Genomic DNA, 20,338 nt, shown 5'->3' on the forward strand with positions numbered 1-20,338 from the left:
TTTTTTTTTTCTTTTCCCCAGCCACGTGGCCGAATGGGCTTCTGTAAGTTATTCCAGAGATGATTCTCCTTTGGCTAAACGGGCGTGGTGGGGGAACTGCAGGAAGAAAGCTAGTGGAAAGGACCACCCTTGGAATACTAAGCAGCATCTTAATTTTTCCTGGAATTGGCAAGCTTTATATTATGGGTCTGCTGTTGGCAGGTGTGGGGGGGAGAACCTTGATGGTGGCTGAGTTAAATATGGCTGGGATTTACAGTGAAATAAAAGGTGCCAGATTAATAGGGTTTCTTTTCTCTGAACTGTAAATTGGAAGCCCTGGTGCCTGATCGCCTACTAAATCTCCAGTCCCCTGGGCTTCCAGAAGGAGAGGTCTGGAAGCACCCAGCTGGCAACCGAAGGTTGGGGCAAATAATGATCTCAGCAGCACTTTTGCTCTCTGCCAAGGGAGCTGGGTTGAAGGGCAAAGGGACCTGTCACATTTGCAGGGTGTCTGCCTCCGCCCCTGCACGTTGGCTCGGAACCCTCGTGCAGTCGTCTCACGGGATGGCCTGAGTCAAGGGCAGCAGGTGAAGAGACGGAGCGAACGCGGGCCGGGGGCATCTTGGTTCAGCCGTCTGGAGTTATCTGAACAAGTTTGATGAGCACCTCCTCTCCTTCCACTCCTAGATGAATGCTGTGGAGAGACGCAAAATGGCCCAGGGCCTGTGACAGCTGACGCCACCCCTGTAATCCACTAGGGACATTGACTTTGAGAAGACACCCTCCGGCATTTTAAGGAGCAGGGCCAAGGTACAGTGCAAAGAATGGAGTCCTCACTGGCTTGGAGTCAGGTGGAGGAAGCAGAGAACAGGATGCAGGCTGATCTCATGGCCCCCTCAGGGCTCTCTCTCCGAGGAAAGCTCTCTTTCCTAAGAATGCCAGGGACCAGACGGCGAGGCAGGGGATCCGTTTCATCTCCTTGTCACAGTGCATTTCAGGGTAGCCCAGATTGTGACTGATTTCATTTTAGGAAGGAAGAAATCGAAATCCAAGGAGATAATGTGACTTGCTCACAGCTCCACCGTTGGGGAGCAGCGGAACAAGAAACAGATTCTTTGGATCCCTCCACCCCGGTGCTTTCTCCCTTTAAAGCGACCTTCAATCCCACCTTAGCAGGAGTTGCTAAGCCATTCGGTGCCTTTATGAAACTTAAAAGAGATGTTGGCTCTGGGTGACGATAGCCCTGTGTCAGCCCTGGATTTTGGCCTCAACTTGCCCTTTGGACTGTGGAGTCTTTTGCAGAGAATAAGGGGTGCACATGCATGCACAGCTGCCCTGCTGATGGCAAGTCACAAAATCTCAGCTTCAGAAGGAGTCTCTTCATCACAAAGGTTGCCATTTCCCTTTGTCCTCTTTCCTCTGCTCTTTGAAGCTGCCCCCTCAAGGAAGAATCTGCTGGAAACAACCAGACAGCTTAGCCAGCTGCCTATCTGAGACTTCTGATAGACCTGCGCTGGGCCATTCAGTCCGAGCAGGGAATCGGAAACAGCAGAGGCTGGGGAAATGCGCTGAGGCTGACAGTCAAATGGAGTCCACTAGTTACCACCTCTTCTGGTGTTTTCTGCAGCCTTCCCAACCAACCTTGGAGCATTCCCAGCCCTTCTCTCGGCCAGTAGTCATTAAGCTGCTTTGGCTAGATCTTCTATGGACCCGTAGCAGAATATTTATGTTCAGCTGCTTTTTTTCTTTTCTTTGAATGTCAACAACTCAACTTATTTTTTGGCTTTTTCTTTGCTGCATTAGAAGAAGCCAATTTCTCTTATAGACAGGAAGGTGACCTTCTCTTGAATAAAATCGAACTAGTTTTCCTACTGGAAACTGCTTCTGAAGTCCAAATTTCCCTGCCCTAAAGCAAAAAGCAAAACCCGTTGTGTATGTGCTTGTGTATGTGTTTATGCATGTGTTTATGGTGCAATTGAGTGGAGGCAGGGAAAGAAGGAAAAAACTGGGGTATCCGGCACAAGGAGTGTGGTCGGATTGGAACAGCTGACCTGGGGTGCCAGGCAGTTGAGCAGAGACACTCAGTATGGGGGTATGGGGTTTCTAGAAGGTGGGCTAAATTAGGATCTTTGCCAGGGGACCAAGTACCTGATATTTATTTCACGTGAGGGGGCCTTTCTTTTCCTACCACCTAGATGCTCCACAAGCTGTATCTCTGCAGAGGTCCCAGGCCGGCTATAATGACGGAAAGGCATCCTAAATAGGGAGCGAGGAGGTGGGGAGGAGTTGATATGCTGTGTGAAGGGGTCAAGTTGCACAAGTGAAGGTCCGGAGAAGTAAACATGTGAGCCCTGGTGTCTCGAGTAGGCAACCTCCTCAAAGTTGATAGACCGTTTTTTGGTGAGGTAAGATCTAATTGTCGAGGCATGAGGAGAGCCTGCAATTTTGAAAATCCGACTGCGGATTATTTTCTAAAATAAAAGGCCCTTTGGTCATGAGCCAAGGTTGCCCCATGATTTAACTTGAATGAAACACTGTAAAAATGCAAACCTTTTAGAAAGTGGATTTTTCCCAACCTAATTAGAAATGCAACCACTCTATCTCATCCCTTAGATAAGAAGCAATGGGCACTGTTAGACACGGATAGAAGTGTGTGTCATCAGAAGCTCTCCTGTCTTCTCTCCTCTACCCACATTCAAGCCAGAATGCATTCGTGAGATTTTCTGAGACCAAATTTCTCACTGGAGGCTGTAGTTAGAAAGGATCTCAGACGTCATCTGCTCTACCCTCCTGACTGTTGTAGCGAGATCCTGCTCGGGATGAATAGCACTTGAGGACAAGGACAAATAGGCCTCATCTGATTTTGGTTCCCCAGCACCTAGAACATCATTTGACAAGAAGCAGGTGCTCAGTAAGTGTTGATTGAATGGCTTCCTGACTGATGGAGTAAATAAATGCATATCTCTCAGTGACAAAGATGATCTCCTCAACCAAAACTCTAGTCAGGCCCTTCTGAACTCTCTTCTCCCATAGACCCCTGACTTTTAGATTTCTGTGTTCATCTTTCCATGGTCTAATTTTAGCAAGAATTCTGGTAAATCAGTTTAAACAGAATCCCCCACCCTCAATATCTGATCACCCTCGATATCTGACCAAATTCCTTATTCTCCACCATTCTCCAGGGGATTTCTGATAATCCTTCAGCAAGAATCCTATTAGATGGATTTAGCCAGAATCCCCTCTGACTCCTGATGTTACCGCTCAGTAATTTTTCATCCACTGACTTCCTCCCTGCTCCTTGGCTTTAAGTTCCCACTTTTCCTTATATTTGGAGTTGAGCCTGAACTGGAGGACCTGTCTCTTTTAAACTACAAAACTCCCTTATAGTAGCTCCCCTTGAATAAAGTCTGCCTTACCATCTATGTCACGCATAATTTTTCTTGAACACCAGCAGCCACTTGGACACATCTAGGAACAGGCTGCTTACTATCTCAGAGGGCAATATATTGTGTTTGTGGATCACTCTGATTATTAGGAAGTTGTTTAAATTGAGTCAAGGTCTGATTTCTTGCAAATTTTCTGCACGTGTTCTGGTTCTGCTCTCCGAAGGCAGCAAAGAAGCCTGCCTCTTCATCGTCTTACTGTAGGTTTTTCTGTCCTATTTCCCCTGGTGTTTCTTTTCAGTGGCCAGTGACCTCATGCTTTATTCCTGCTGATCTGGAACACATCCAGGAAAGCGTTCAACACACAGATGCCTCGCCAGGGCAATACTGTAGGATTTAGGTCTCTCCTTTTTCTTTGGCCTCGCTCATGTACACTGGCCATGTCTTCAGTCCCCTCCTTTCTCAGCTAGTTGCTGTTGTAGAAAACTAGCTAAAAGACAAGATATCTCTGGGGGTGATAGTATCAGTGATGCTTATCTTTTTCTTTATGTTTTCTTATAATAACAGAAAGCATTTACAGAATGCTTTACTCTAACGATCTGGGGCGAAAACCGATAAAGCCATTTCTATTGTGGAAGAAAGGTACCAACGAACTAATTTATAATAGAATGTTGATGAACAGTATTAACCTGGAGAAACTTTATCAAATACCTATTAAGTATCAGGCACTGAAGTAGGTAATACAGAGGCAAACAAAAATAACTTTTTCCTTCAGGTAGCATGTGGTTGGTTATTTGCTCCAACAATTATGCCCTATGAAAACAAAACGATCAGGTTCCTATGGGAGCACTAAGGAGGTGTCCAGAAAGTAAACTGGGAGAGCAGTAAAGAACTTTAAAAAATAGATGCTCAACAGGTAATGAGGAAGAGAGAACCCAATGTGAAACTGCACGGATATGCAAGAGACGGTGGCCCCTTCAGGGGACTTCCCAGAGGGTTGGTGGGTTGGGGAGGCAGGCTGTGAAGCAGGGACGGGCTAGAACCGTGGCAAGAGGGGACCAAGATGCTGACGAAATTGCTACTAGAGACTGAGACTTTATTTTGTGTGTGTACTTAGCGGTTGGGGGTGGGTAATGAGGCAGGTAGGGTAAGAGCCTTTAAACAAAGAGAACTAATAACTGTGTCCAGAGAAATCATCTATGATGATAGAATGTCTGGCAACATAGTAGTTAGCAGGAAAGATTTCTGGGTGTGTGGGAGGGAATAGGAGGAATATAGGAACTTAAATCTTTCTTTTTAATTTTTTAACGTTTATTTCTTTTTGGGAGAGAGAGCCTGAGTGGGGAGGAGCAGAGAGAGAGGGAGACAGAATCCGAAGCAGGCTCCAGGCTCTGAGCTTCAGCACAGAGCCCGACGCTGGGCTCGAACTCAGGAACCGCGAGATCATGATCTGAGTCGAAGTCGGACGCTTAACCGACTGAGCCACCCAGGCGCCCCTGACCCTTCATCTCTCAAGTGATACCATACTTATAACTACTCATAGATAATACTGGCCGCATTTCTTCCTTCTGCTCTGCCACCAGAAATGGGTAAAGGAAGTGTCCAAGGCTTAAGAATATAGGGGCGCCTGGGTGGCGCAGTCGGTTAAGCGTCCGACTTCAGCCAGGTCACGATCTCGCGGTCCGTGAGTTCGAGCCCCGCGTCGGGCTCTGGGCTGATGGCTCAGAGCCTGGAGCCTGCTTCCAATTCTGTGTCTCCCTCTCTCTCTGCCCCTCCCCCGTTCATGCTCTGTCTCTCTCTGTCCCAAAAATAAATAAACGTTGAAAAAAAAAAATTAAAAAAAAAAAAAAAAAGAATATATATTCTAGCGCCGGTCTTGCTAAATTTGAATCTTAGCCCTACCACTATCTTAACCTCTCTGTATCTCAGTTTCCTCATATGTAAAATGAAAATAATAATAATACCTACTTTGCTGGGTGGTTGGATATACCTTCTGAAGGTATATCCAGACTAAATGTGAGTTTGTTCCTTTGTGAGTCACAGATAGAAACTACACCAGGTGGAATTGTCACACAAAGTAAACTTTATTTGCAGCAAATAAAGAGATTACAGGAAATAGCTTCCAAAGCCATGACTTCCCGAGCAAGGGTGAATTTATTTCGGGTTAAGATGAATATTTAGAAAGGGAAGGCTTGTCAATCTATGTAGAGGCGGGCATCGGGTCGCTCGCTCGTATGCGTAAGGAAACATGCCTATATATACCTTGTCTGTTATGCAAATGAGGCTTGTGTCCTCCTTGGGTAGAGAGTTTAGTATTACAAGGAGACAAAAGCAACTTCAGGTCACTCCGCGGTCCATCTGCGCAGGCGTGAGTCCAGGGTTGAGTTCAGTCTGGTCTGGGTGGTCTGGGCCAGCCAGAGCTCTTCTTCAGGGCAGTTGTTACTGCCTGAGGGGTTGTTTTGATGAGGGAGCTTGAGGCAGGCTGAGGGGCAAAATCCAAGCTGGTACATTGATGCCCCTCCCCCCCCCACCCCTGTGGAATATGTGTGATATTCCTCAAACACTCCCATCTACCCAAGAACAAAGGAAAGGGGTTTAAGTGCTTGCCATGCTGATTGGGGAAACTAAGGCAGATGAAACATTAAATTCCCTTACCTTCCACTGACAAGTCCTTGAAACTGGCAGAGTGGCCTCCCTCTAGGAGCTCAGCAACCTGGATGATGACACTTTCTTAGGGGCAAAAGAGAACCTTGGCTTATTGGCTTAACATTGTCCCAGCCTCGAGGATCCTGAAAGTCTACTTCTTTTATCTCAACTGCCCCAAGATACGTGCTGGCAGTCATACTCCAAAGCTTACGGCCCCCCGATATGCATCTGAAGGGTCTCATGACTGAGGTTTTATTAAACAGTGATAAATGCTGTTTCCCTAGCAACAGCTAGCCCCTCCAGGTCCTGGAAACCTGGCTTCCAAAATTCCTTAGAGACATACTCTATCCCTGACCCCCTCCCAACCTGAGGGTACATAAAGAGTTACCCATCAGGACTCCAGCACGGCTCTTCCTGGGTCCTGTCCCCTATGCTGTAATAAAATCACCTTTTTGCACCAAAGATATCTTCGAGAATTCTTTCCTCGTTGTCAGCTCCAGGCCCCATGAACCACCCCCCGCCCATCACCCCAAAAGTTCATCCGTTTCAATTTTCATCACGGGATGCTATGCCCAGCGCATCTTTTGCCTGAGTTAAGAGGTAAGCTGAAACGACCCGCTCAAGGAGAAACATGGGACAAAGTTCAGTGAGTACAAGCGGGTAGGTGGGAAAGGTCAGGTCTTGAGGTCTAGTGGGTGACAAAGGGTACCAGAATATGCCTCTCCAAAATATGCCTCTTTGGCCTATGGATTATTTTGAGCTACAAGGCCATTGAGAACGAGCCAATGCAGGAAAAGCTCTAAAAAGAGGGCAACATTTTTCCTTTCATAGAGGAAATTTTAAGCTGTAGAGATGTCTCTTTTGCCCATACGAGGAAGAGGAGGACCCTTAGCAGCTCATCGGTGGAGAAGGTACCAGTTTAAATCTATGTAATAAACCTTACTAAAGAGTACTTGTTTACCATGCTTTTCCTGATCACCTTCCCATAACTTGCCTCCATGCACCCCCACCCTTCACCCAGAAGCACCCCCAACCCTTTTTCTTCGTTTAGCCCAAGATGGTATATAAGTCCAAAAGCAAACGACCCCTTTTGGTCACTCATTGCTGGATGCTTCCATGTGTCCATGAGTATGGCAAATGTAAATAAACTTCTGTTTGTTTTTCTTTTGTCCATCTGTCTTTGGCCAGTCACATTTACAGGGTCCCGGCCGAAGAACCTGCGTTGGTGTAGGGACAGAAAAAATTTCTGACTGGCCCGGTAAGTAGATTGATGTAAGGCAGATTAATAGGAGAAAAGCAAACAGATTTTCTATGTACAGGAGCCCCACAAAAATAGGAGACCCCAAAGGCAGCCAGGTAATTGAGGTTTATATAACATCCTGAGCTAAAGAAAGGGGTAGGGGGCTGAGGATACCAAGGGAAGGAAAGCCATTCCCAGGAAGGCAGAAGAGATGTTTGGGAAACAAATGTTGTCCTGTTACACAGATAATTTTAAGTAAAAAGGTATCTTTGGTAATAGCTCTCTTCCTAGCACAGGCTCTCTTTCCAGTGTAAATTTAGAGCAGGTGAGGAGGGAGGTAAAGAGCTTTCCCTGAATCTGCTGGGGTTTTACTGCCTTTAGTTCAAAGTAATGCTCCTGCCAAAGAGACCTAGTTTGGGATAGTAAAATCTGCTCCCCTTTAATGGGCAAAGGAAAAAAAAGTTCTTCTCTACACTTCTCATTATTGTTCTATCTATGAAGGAGGAAGAAAGACCGAAAAAGGATTTGGAGTTAGAAGCAGCATGCCTCCGTCACTAATTGATTGTGTGACTTCAGCAATCCAACCTCCGTCAACCCTAGTTTTCCTGTTGGAAATGCAAATGATAATTCCCGCCTCATGGGGTCTGGTGGGGATCAAATAAGATAATGGATGCAAAAACACTTTATAAATTGTAAATTGTCAAATACCAGGCACAAGCTTAATATTATCTTCCCACTCCTCCCGCAGAGAGGGCAGGGATGGGTCTCCCTACTTAACAGAGAACTGAGGGCAAAGGGATTCAATAATTTACCACAATTCTCCTGCAAGTCTGGGTCAGGTCCAGCCCGGAACAAGCCTCTGCACTCAGCAATTTCCCCACAGGGTCTGGTCAAGTATGCTCTGCTGGCCACATCGAGACCCAGAATCCACATAAATACAAGCAAAATCCTGGGCCAGCCCCCTCCTGCCGCTTCACTGGGTTCTAATTGCCTCTTACTTCAGAAATAGGAATAATTAAACTGAGCTTTATTTTAATAGGCCTCAGTTCAGGCTCCGCATTCGGCATCCTTGGTCAATTTCTCCATGTTTCTCAGCTAATCTTGGGGAGAGGAAACTGTCCTGAAGTGGTTCATTTGCATCAAAACCACTATAATTTGTAAGTAAATGGCATTGCTTTTAAATGCAAAGGAGCATCCAAGAGTTGACGGAACAGACTGTTTTTGATTCTTCAAAAAATTGCAACCCCTAATGTTCTGGAAATAATCTTTCCTTCTCTCCAATTACACTCATCCCAGGAGGAGCCCCCTTTCACCCCTCTGCAAAATATAGCCATTAAAGTTTCTCGAGTCAAGGGCGGCTCTCCTTGCCCACAGGGAGACTTATTTGAGCAACGATCCTCAACTGGGTAGACACTTTGAGATGCTACCAAGTGGCACTGGGAAACAAAGATGAATAAGACGCTATTCCAGCCTTTAGAAAGTTTGCCCTCTCTGAAGGGAGAGAAGGTTGCAACATATGTAGCAAAAGGCAGAATATGGTGTTTTAAGAGGGCTGAAAAGCAATCTGTGTTGTAGGGTCTGAACCTGCTTGGGAGATGAGTTAAGTTGTGGAGAGAAGACGGTTACTTAGGGGGACTTGGAAGGCTGAAATGATTTCTCCACCAGGACAATTCTGCACTGTCCCCCATGCCCCACACTCACCTCACAATCTCAGTCCAGCTGCTCTGCTCAGTGCTTGGTCTATGCACATTTGACAGCCGGCCGTAGTGTGAAAGCATTGCTCCCTCCGAGATCCTGCCAGGAATTGACTTTGCCATTGTCAGGGAAGAAGAATTTCCTCTGCCCTTGAAGGTCCTCCTGGCTAGGCTAAGAATCCAGGTGACATGAGACAGATTTCACAGGAGAAAATCAAGTATAATAATGTGCTTATGGGGAATCCACACAGACATGGACATTACAAAGACCATGAGGGAATATGTTCCGAGCTAAGGCGAAGGGTAGGGGTCTGAGGGTGCAAAGGGGAGGGAGACCATTAGCAGGAAGTTGAAAGGAAATGCCTGCAAAACAAACATTGCCCTATTATACAGAGAAGTTTCTTCAGTAAAGAAGAATCTGTTAATCGCTCTCTTCCTGGTAAGAGCAGGCAGTTGAGGAGGGGGGTAAAGAGCTTTTTCTGAATCTGCTGGGTTTGGATTGCTTTTAACCCAAAATAATGTTCTTGCCAAAGTAGCCCATCTTGGGGCAGCCTGACCTGGGCCCCTACACTATCTAAAGGGAATAGGTATACCCTATTAACTAGCTCCCTGCCTCTTTTATGGACCTTGTTCTGTTCACTCTGTGCCTGAGTTCTTCTTGGAGCCAAGAGCTGAATGCTAGAGCATAGCTGGTTCAATGGGAAGGTTTGAACTAGGAATGGATTGGAATCTGGGCTCTGACCCTAGCCAGGGGTGTAAACTGGGAAGGTTATTAAACTCCTGAGCCTCACGCTCCTCATCTGTAGAATGACAATAATAACTGTCACTTTACTGAGCTTTCCGGGAGGGACAGTTAATGGGTATAAAGCAATTAGAAACTGCTTGATAAAAAATGTTTGTTTTCCCTTATGACCGTACATCATTGGTTGTATTGGGACATTTTCCAGCTTTGTACAAAGATCTTTGTCCAGTACTTAGTACTTAGATGATAAAGAAGTCCTTCCCAAGTGAATTAATGCTCTGTTTCGTCTCTTTACATTTGTATGTGCTTTTGCCCCCATTTGGAACATCAGCGTCTTAATCCCTCCCTCCTCCATGACCCAAGTGACTTATTATTTGAAACGCAGCCCTGCACCCCACTCCCGCGCTAGACAGCTCCAAGTATGGAATAGGGAAAGGAGGGGTGAGAAGACTTGTTTTTCCAGAATGGAAAACGCCACTATGTTACTGTTCAAAAGTGATCACTGCCTCTCTCTGGGGCAGACTGTACTTCCCTACCCCATCGATGGTAGGCTTGACCACATGGCTTGCTTTGCCCCGTGAAATAGGAGAAGCAGGGCCATGTGTCATTTCCAAGAAGGAGTTTTAAGAGCCAGCATGTGAACAACCATGATCCCTTTCCCCCCTGCAATCCCCACCAGCTATGGGTCCTGGTTAGAGAACATGCATCAGAATTGCAACTGCCCCCCAGTGCACATGCATGAGTGAGAAGTGAACCTTGGATGCTGTGAGCTCCTGAGATGTCAGAGTCATGGTTGCTTCCACTTACCCTGACTGACACAGTATATTTGCTGGGCTCTTCTTTGAGGTAGTGCACAGCCCTTTTCTCCCACTCTGGTGATTGTATCCACTCTATGCCTTAATATCTGCCAAATCTGTGTATCTCAAGGATGGTCTCACCACGAGGATAGGCTGCTGGTACCTCACCCTGAGCATGCAGAGAACCAAACTTACTGTATTACTTCCCACCCCCACCCCCCGCCCCCCCAAATCTGCTGTTTCTCCCATCATTGCTTCTCATATCCAGGGAAGTATCTAGACATGTCTGAAATATCACTGAGGATGTTCTCAAACCCCTCATCCTACTGAGGGCTGGGACTGCTCACTTCTGCTGGGATGTCTCGCTTCTATTTTCTCTGTTTGAAGCTCCTAACCAGTAATCTGGCTTTCCATTTGTCACGTGAATGCTTGCATGAGCTCGGCAGCTGCTCTCCCTGCCGTTTGTCTCATTCCTGATCAATCCATCCATCCTAACGTTTGCAGGGCCCGGGGTAAGGATTTGAATGGGGACCCAAACACTAAATGTCTAAATATTTAAAACTTCTAAATCAAGATAAAAAGTATGCTACACAGAATATATTCTGGCTCTCTGTCTTAGCAAATATACCTTCATGATTACATGGAAACCCAGATCAAATTTCAAATTTTTGGACTCCTCAGGGTTGCGTGATAGAATATAGTAACATGGGAGATCTGGATCCTGGACCCTGGCCCATCATCTATACACCCTTCTCTTTGCATCCCTGTCTCTACCCACAACTGAAAAGGCCTTGCACACACACACATGCACATGAGAATTCTGAGCTTACATCTATACCCCATGCAAGCTGCTGAGCTTTGGCCATCCCTCAGCCTACGGTGAATATGACAAAAGCACAGTCTCTCCATAGGACCAAGGGCCAAGGAAGCTAACCATTTGTGCCATGGAAGCAGGCTTGCAGTCAAATGTATGCGGACATCCAAGATCCTGGACACCCAGAGCATACTCTAGTGGGAAGGACACAGGCTTGGATGCTCATGACCTCTTTGTTCCATGTGCTTTTACCCTATGGATAGGGGCATGACTGGATATGGATCAAAGTGGATCCTACTTAAGTGGGAAGCCTGAAGTAGACCCCTTTTCCTGAGTAAGAGCAATTCGGTAATCCATATCATGATCAACATTTATTGAGCACATATGATTTGCCAGACATTGTTCTAAATTCTTTACTGATGAAGAAAATCAAGCATATCTTTTTTGAGGGGGGGGATTTCCAAACACATCTCTTAATTTGCCCAAGTCATACAGCTCATAGGAGGCAGCACCAGGGATTGAACCTACGTAATTTGATCTCAGAACCACTGCACATAGCATGCTCCACTGACCCTACAATCACCTTTTAGGTCATAGATCTAATTAAGCCTGTCTCTTGTTCACCAAAATGAAGATGTTACGATGGAAGGAAAACAAGATTTGGAGCCAGAAGATTCTGGTTTTGATGCTAGCTCAACCATCTGCTAGCTCTGTCTCTTAATCAAGGAACTTTGCTTTTCAATAAAATTAGGAGAGTAATAATAGGTTCCCCATTGGGATTAAGTGAGTAGTGAATATCAAAAGCTATAAGGTCCTGTTATTATTAAGCCTATTATTATTAAGATAATATCCCAGTTACTATGGATACATGATAAATTACCCTAAAACTTAGTGATACAAAAGAACCATTTGTTATGCTCCTAGATTCCATGGGTGAGGAGTTTTGACAGGGCATTTCCCCTGCTCCACAATATCTGTGGGCTCAGCTGGAAGACTTGAAGTTTAGGAGATGGAATCATCTGAAGACTTACCGCCTCCCATGTTCAGTGGTTGATGCTGGCTGTCAGCTAAGATCTCCACTGGGTTGAGAGGTGGACCACCCAGGTGAGGCCTCTGCATGTGCCTGAGTCTCTTCAAATCATGGTTGTTGGGTTCCACAGGTGAGTGGGGAGAGAGAGAGAGAGAGAGAAAGAGAGAGAGAAAGAGAGAGATCGCTGTATAGTTCTTAGAATCTAGCCTCAGAAGTCATAGAGTATGACTTCTGTTGTTCTCTATTGGTTAGATGAGGGACAGTCTGCCCAGATGGACTGTCTCTTGATGGACAGTAGGAAGCTTCTAGAACAACATGTGGGACTGAAAAATATTGCTAAGGTCAATTTTGGGAAATACAATCTGCCAGATAATTATGAACTTTCTAGTCAATATATAGACTGACTCCAAATGCCTGAACATAGCACCTCAGGAGATCTGTGCTCTGGCCTTTCACCTTAGCCTGTTCCTATCCTACATGCCCACCTCGCTGAGCAATAGTGTCTCAAGTCCACTGGGAGTTTTCATTCCTTCCTTTTGGGTGCACGTACCCTCTGCTTGGAATGTTGCTTTTCCCCACTACAGTGATTGGGCATCCAACCCATCCTTTGGTGACATCTGTCTTCTTCTAAACTCAAAGTGCTGTAGGACAATGAGAGCAACCCTGGGACACATATGATTTCAAATATTTGATCCCACTGTCAGTTTATAAAGTGGAAGCTTCATGACTACAGTTCATCGTGAAGTGCCTGCAGATAGATGGTCAGTTGTGTCAATGATTGTGTCCTTTCACTGAACAGTGAGGCTTCTGGGTTTATTTCTCTTCATCGTATCTCTCCTCCTTCCCACTCCCAGCCCAGTACAGTGCCTGGATGCTAGCAGAAGCTCAATAAATCTTTCTTTTGTTCAAACGTCTCTGTCCTCATCAATTCACTTAGGATTTTCCTCTTACTGAACAGATTTCCCAGGGAATGGGCAAACCCAAATTTTTCAGAGGATTAAGCATTTTCATTTTTGCTTATGCAAAGGCATTATTGGCACATGGCTGCTAAATGGAACTGGCTTGTCACTAAACAAATAAACAAACAACCAACCAAAAAAGCCCCACAAAACCCAAACTCTTTTATTCAAGCAGCTGGTTGTTTATTTATTTTTATTTTTTTTAATATAATTTATTGTCAGATTAGCTTACATACAACACCCAGTGTTCATCCCAACAGGTGCCCTCCTCAATGCCCATCACCCACTTTCCCCTTTCCCCTGCCCCCCATCAACCCTTAGTTTGTTCTCTGTATTTAAGAGTCTCTTATAGTTTGCCTCCCTCCCTCTCTGTCTGTAACTATTTTTTTCCCCTTCCCTTCTCCCATGGTCTTCTGTTAAGTTTCTCAAGATCCACATAGAAGTGAAAACATATGATATCTGTCTTTCTCTGACTGACTTATTTCACTTAGCACACTACACTCCAGTTCCATCCACGTTGCTGCAAATGGCATGATTTTATTCTTTCTCATTGCCAAGTAGTATTCCATTGTACATATAAACCACATCTTCTTTATCCATTAGTCAGTTGATGGACATTTAGGCTCTTTCCATAATTTGGCTATTGTTGAAAGAGCTGCTATAAACATTGGGGTACAAGTGCCCCTATGCATCAGCACTCCTGTATCCCTTGGGTAAATTCCTAGCAGTGCTATTCCTGGGTCATAGGGTAGTTCTATTTTTAATTTTTTGAGGATTTCTACATTGTTTTCCAGGGCAGCTGCACCAGTTTGCATTCCAACGAACAGTGCAGGAGGGTTCCCATTTCCCCACATCCTCACCAGCATCTATAGTTTTCTCATTAAGCAGCTGGTTGTTTGAATGAGCTCCCTAAGTTCACTGGTTCTTTTTATTTTATTTATTTTTATTTTTATTTTTATTTTTTTTTTAAATTTTTTTAACGTTTATTTATTTTTGAGACAGAGAGAGACAGAGCATGAACGGGGGAGGGGCAGAGAGAGAGGGAGACACAGAATCGGAAGCAGGCTCTAGGCTCTGAGCCCAGAGCCCGACGCGGGGCTCAAACTCATGGACCGCGAGATCGTGACCTGAGCTGAAGTCGGACGCTTAACCGACTGAGCCACCCAGGCGCCCCTCACTGGTTCTTTTTAAACTACCAGGATGTGACTTTATAGTTTCTTCAAGTTTTGAATAATCAGAAACTCTTGTAAGATCTACAGTCATGAAACTGAAATAGTCATAGAGGCCACTGGTTCATTTGTAAAATATTTATATTCTTTTGTACTTGTTTTGCATATAATTTATGGGACAGGAGACCTAAATCTACTGTGGAGTTTGGGAAATTTTCAAGTGCAAATTTGATTATTGCCCTTCAGAAAATTGCCTTTTATTGAGTGTTTCTCATCTCTGCTGTTTTCTTAATTCTTCAACTCCTTCTTCTTCTCCTGGTTTCTCTCATTCCCTTCACTAATCACATCCCTGTGGCATAGACAAGAAAGCTGTCGAAAACAAGAGCTACAGACAGTGGAATCGACAAAGTCCTTATGACTGTTGGACGGAAGTGTCCTTGAATTTTACGGGACTGAACTAGACCGAATTGTGCCAATAGGCATGTCTACGAGGTGTGCCTAAGAAATTGTCTCCCAGACACACACCGGTGTGAAGAAGACAATGACTTTGCTGGGGGAGAGGGAGGGAGAGGGAGGGGGACAGGACACATCTCTGCCCCACCTGGATTGCATCTTCCTGGAGTGACATCTCTCCACTACTCTTCACAGTAGCTGGGAAGAGATTACAAGGTCTCTGGGGGCATGGCCTAAGCATCAAAAATTGGGATGGATCCCCATCCGCTTGCCTGAAATGATCCCTCATCTTTCTGGCTCATATTGGATGAACATTTTTGTTAAGAACAGGTAATTGGCTGTGAAGCTTTGCTTTTGAATGGAGGAATTTATGGTGTATCAAGTAGCAAACATGCCCTCCAACATCATATTATGTTAATTCCTCTCCATCATCCGAAGGTGATTTGACACAGCTTAATGTGATGTGACTATAGAACATCAAAGGAACATACACGGTGGTGGCGGGGCGGGGGGTGGGGGGTGGTGGTGCTTACCGCCCAGGTTCCTGTTCCTGGAAGGAAAGATGCTCCAAAATGGATTGTCCTAAACAACCCGAGAGCCCAAGGCATCATTGCTGTTGACTAAATGCCTTTGTACACAGTGTCTCACTTACTTCTCACACCTCAATCTTGTGGGATAAGCAGGATTGTCACTCACATGGTGCCAATGAGACAGTTCAGAGACTGTCAGTGACTTTCCTAAAAACACAGGGCTGTTAGGATGTAGAGCTGGAAGTCTAGAGAAGCAAAGAGGGCTATACAGTGAATGAATCTGGAGGCTTGGGTTGCCTGATCCTGAGTTAGCTGGGATTAGGGCTCCCCCTTCCCCAGAGGGAGGGACTTAGCCAAAACGTAGCTTCCCACATGTTTTGAAGGCCCCAAGTTCCCCAGGCATCAGACAACTATGGTTCTTGATATCTCTTCAAAAGCCTGCACCTGAATTTAGACACTTGAGCCCCAAATGTGTATCCCTCCCCCCAACAATACAAAGCTACTCCCACACTCATCTCACAAAAACAATGAGCAGATGGAGGTGAGGCCGTGTTTCTGCTGGGGTCCAGCCCCATGGTGCCTCCAGCTGCACTCTGGCCTCTTTTCCACCAGGCGTAGAGGTGTGTGCACCTGCTAAAGTCCTGCCAAGGGTTCCCTCGCCCTAGGGAGATTTGCTGGTGTTGCTGGAGCGCTTTGCTTCCAAATTTTCTACTTCAAACCCTCTGCTTATATTGTTTGAGACCATTACATCGCATGTAGACATGTTCACATTTATTCAACTTTAATTTATATTAACGAATGACCCACACGATCTCTTAGAATCCAAATGGGTCTTGGGATGTGGCATGAGATACTATTCTACATCACAACAAAATTTGTTCTTACAGATCTGCATCCTAAGGGAGTGCCTAGCAATAAATAGAAATGGAATCAGCTGCTTTTTTTTTTAAAACAAAGCTATTCTCTTTGTTTTTATAAATTGTTTTTTTAAATTGTTTTTATAAATTGTTTTTATAAATCTAGATAAATTAATGCTCATGAGATCAGGGTAGAGATAGCCTTGGATCTGAAGAATCTGCTTAGAGAAGTGTTTGAATTACTATCCCCCAAATCAGCCTCTTGTAGATAGCCCCCAACTAGAAAGATCTAAGATTGAGCCTGGACAGGGAAGGGAAGGGGAGCTCCCTGGCTCCCTGGAAATGCTGGTGCTGTAGCTAACAATTTAGGCAAAATTAATCATTTTCTTTTTTTTTTTTTAATTTTTTTTTCCCAACGTTTATTTATTTTTGGGACAGAGAGAGACAGAGCATGAACGGGGGAGGGGCAGAGAGAGAGGGAGACACAGAATCGGAAACAGGCTCCAGGCTCTGAGCCATCAGCCCAGAGCTCGACGCCGGGCTCGAACTCACGGACCGTGAGATCGTGACCTGGCTGAAGTCGGACGCCTAACCGACTGCGCCACCCAGGCGCCCCAAAATTAATCATTTTCAAGTGAACACAAACTGACATAGTAAAGACACAGAGGTTGAAACCAGGAGATATGGGACTGCTTGAAAACTGAATGGGCTGCCTCCGCAGGAAGTAAATTCCCTTTGTCAGAGGCATTCAGATGGACAAGCATTTAGTGAGATTATATTAGAATGACCAGAAAAATTAACTAGGAGCAGAGCTACTGCTACTCACAGTAGCTTTTATTTTTTGAGACTTAGTCTGCGCCTAGAAAGGTGCGAAATACATTACACACACTGTATTTCTTGATCCTTATAACAACCTCATGAAGCAGGTATTATTATCCATCTAAGGATGAGAACAGGGGTACAGAAGTTGAATGGTATGTTTGAGCTTATATATCACAGAAATAGATTTAAGTCCTGCTCTCTCTCTTTTTTTTTTAAGATTTATTTTTTAAAGTAATTTCTACACTTAATGTGGGGCTCGAACTCACAACCCCGAGATCAAGAGCACTGTGCTCTACTGCCCAAGCCAACCAAGTGCCCCTAAATCCTGGTCTTTTTTATTCTATTTTTAAAAAAATTTTTTTTTTCAACATATATTTATTTTTGGGACAGAGAGAGACAGAGCATGAACGGGGGAGGGGCAGAGAGAGAGGGAGACACAGAATCCGAAACAGGCTCCAGGCTCTGAGCCATCAGCCCAGAGCCCGACGCGGGGCTCGAACTCGCGGACCGCGAGATCGTGACCTGGCTGAAGTCGGACGCTTAACCGACTGCGCCACCCAGGCGCCCCTTGACTTCTTGATTTAATACACACGGGATAAGTCCTTCCAAGGGAAGTTCAGAGCCCCTGCACTGGGGCTGGAGGTTATTTTCCTACAATATTTTCCTTTGAGTGGTCCCCACCTGTCCACCAGCAGACAGAGATGAGGAAAGGTAGGCTTCCTAGTCGACCGTGAACTCAGGTTACCTGCTGAGTAATGACCTGCTGTAATGTGAAGGGGAGGCTGCAGGACTGGGCTGATCCAGGCCACTTCGAGTGCAAGAAACTCTTTTTTAAAAAAAAATTTTTTTTTTCAACGTCTATTTATTTTTGGGACAGAGAGAGACAGAGCATGAATGGGGGAGGGGCAGAGAGAGAGGGAGACACAGAATCGGAAGCAGGCTCCAGGTTCTGAGCCATCAGCCCAGAGCCTGACGCGGGGCTCGAACTCACGGACCGTGAGATCGTGACCTGGCTGAGGTCGGACGCTTAACCGACTGCGCCACCCAGGCGCCCCGCAAGAAACTCTTTTGAAGTAGAGAGTGTAGCTTCTTTGGGGAAGAGTTCCCCAATAGGAATCTGTGGCACCAATGAATTATAGGGATATCAAGATATTGATTCCCTCAGTCAATAAGGCAGGAGGGCAGATGCTGGGGTGGCCAGAGCCCGGATCCAGAAATTCTAATGGCTTTGGCCACAAACAGTCCCTTCTGATTACCTGAGCATCATATAAAAACATCATTTTCGGGGTACTTGAGTGGCCCAGTCAGTTAAGCGTCTGACTCTTGATCTCAGCTCAGGTCATGATCCCAGGATGGTGGGCTAGAGCCCCATGTCGGGCTCTGTGCTGACAGCGTGGAACCTGCTTGGGATTCTCTCTCTCTCTCTCTCTCTCTCTCTCTCTCTTCCTCTCTGTCTGCCCCACCCCTGCTCGCACTCTCTGTCGCTTTTAAAAATAGATTTCAAAGTTATAAATATGTCTTGCTGTAAAAAAGTGAGGAAACCCTATTTTGAGCATCTTTTTTTTTTTAATTTTTTTTTCAACGTTCATTTATTTTTGGGACAGAGAGAGACAGAGCATGAAAGGGGGAGGGGCAGAGAGAGAGGGAGACACAGAATCGGAAACAGGCTCCAGGCTCCGAGCCATCCGCCCAGAGCCTGACGCGGGGCTCGAACTCACGGACCGCGAGATCGTGACCTGGCTGAAGTCGGACGCTTAACTGACTGCGCCACCCAGGCGCCCCCCTATTTTGAGCATCTTGCAGGATGCACCTGAGGTAGGAAAAAAATCGTTGGATGTTATGGATGGGGAAACCGAGGCTCAAAGAACTTAACTCTGGATGTCCTTCACAAGCCCTTCTCAGGTTCTATCTGATGATAGTAAGAAAGCAAACAAAAAGCAAACACAGCAAAGGGAAGCGCGGAGGATCTCCCTGTCAAAGGGGAAGGAGCTACAGTAAATATTGCAAGGACTTCAGACCCGTTACAGCCGGGCGGGACCTCGCCTGCGACTACATAACCGGGAGCCATGAATTATTGAAGCACCGAGTTTAACATGCTATTCCGACTAATAAGCTCTCTTAGCTGCAACCCCAAAACTACCACTGCACGTCGAGAGAAGATTCATAATGACACTTAAGTTTGCAAAGCCTCCCATTTTGAAACTGCAGCCATAACGCATTACCCGTGTCGTGCTGAGCTCATATTTAATTCTGACAAAGGACAAATACGAGGTGGTGAGGACTTGATGTTTTTCCCTCCGCTGCCGGAGAGGAGAAGTGTTGGGCCATATTGTTTTTGACACGGCACTTCAATTAGGCCTTAAAGAATAGGTAGTACATGCTTGATGAAATAGGAGAATGCAGCACTGATCCGGGGAGCATCCGGCAGCTTGGTTTGAGGTTGAAGTTTGATGTTCCCCCACCAGGGACCCACCAGTCACAATAATTACATTGCTGTCTTTTCATAATATGATTTATTTAGATGTTGCTTTATGAATTAATTCCCTCTAATTGCTGCTCCTCTCACTGTAAATCAAGGTTTCTTGCTTTGTGTAGTACCATGAACATGATCCTACAGTGTGGTAATTAGTCCAATTAGGAAGCAAGGCAGATGTGGAAAACCAATTAGTTTCAGGAATATGTCTGCGCCTATGTATCCCAAGCCCTGTTCAATTGAAATTTAATAGCAACTTAATAAAACATTGTTTTATTCATAAACCATCTCTTCCTTCCAAGCTCCCGTTTGTTTGTTTATCTGCTCGTTTCTAGAGGAGCTGGAGCCAACTTGCTTCATGCTCCGTGAGTCTCTTTCCGTGCGGAGAAGATGATGCGGAGAAGATGATTATTTTCTCCCTGCGGTCGGAGGGAAGGGATCCTTGTTTGGAAGGGGCGGCAGAGGCCAGTGGTTTGGAGAAGGGGTGAGGTTTTGGCTTCTTCACCCTCTTTATTGTAGCTATAACCTTCACTTGATCCAGGACTTAAATCAGGAGACATCAGCGCTGTTCACACATACATACAGAGAAGCATACACGTATATACATGGGCACACAGGTGCACACACATGTACATATGTGTGGACATACGCACGCACACACAGAGAAACACACACATACATAGAAATACGTACACACATAGACGTACAGACATGCATGTACATGTTTACACGTAATGTGCACACGCATAC

This window comes from Prionailurus viverrinus, chromosome F1 (genome assembly GCF_022837055.1).
Source record: "Prionailurus viverrinus isolate Anna chromosome F1, UM_Priviv_1.0, whole genome shotgun sequence".
Lineage (NCBI taxonomy): Eukaryota > Metazoa > Chordata > Mammalia > Carnivora > Felidae > Prionailurus > Prionailurus viverrinus.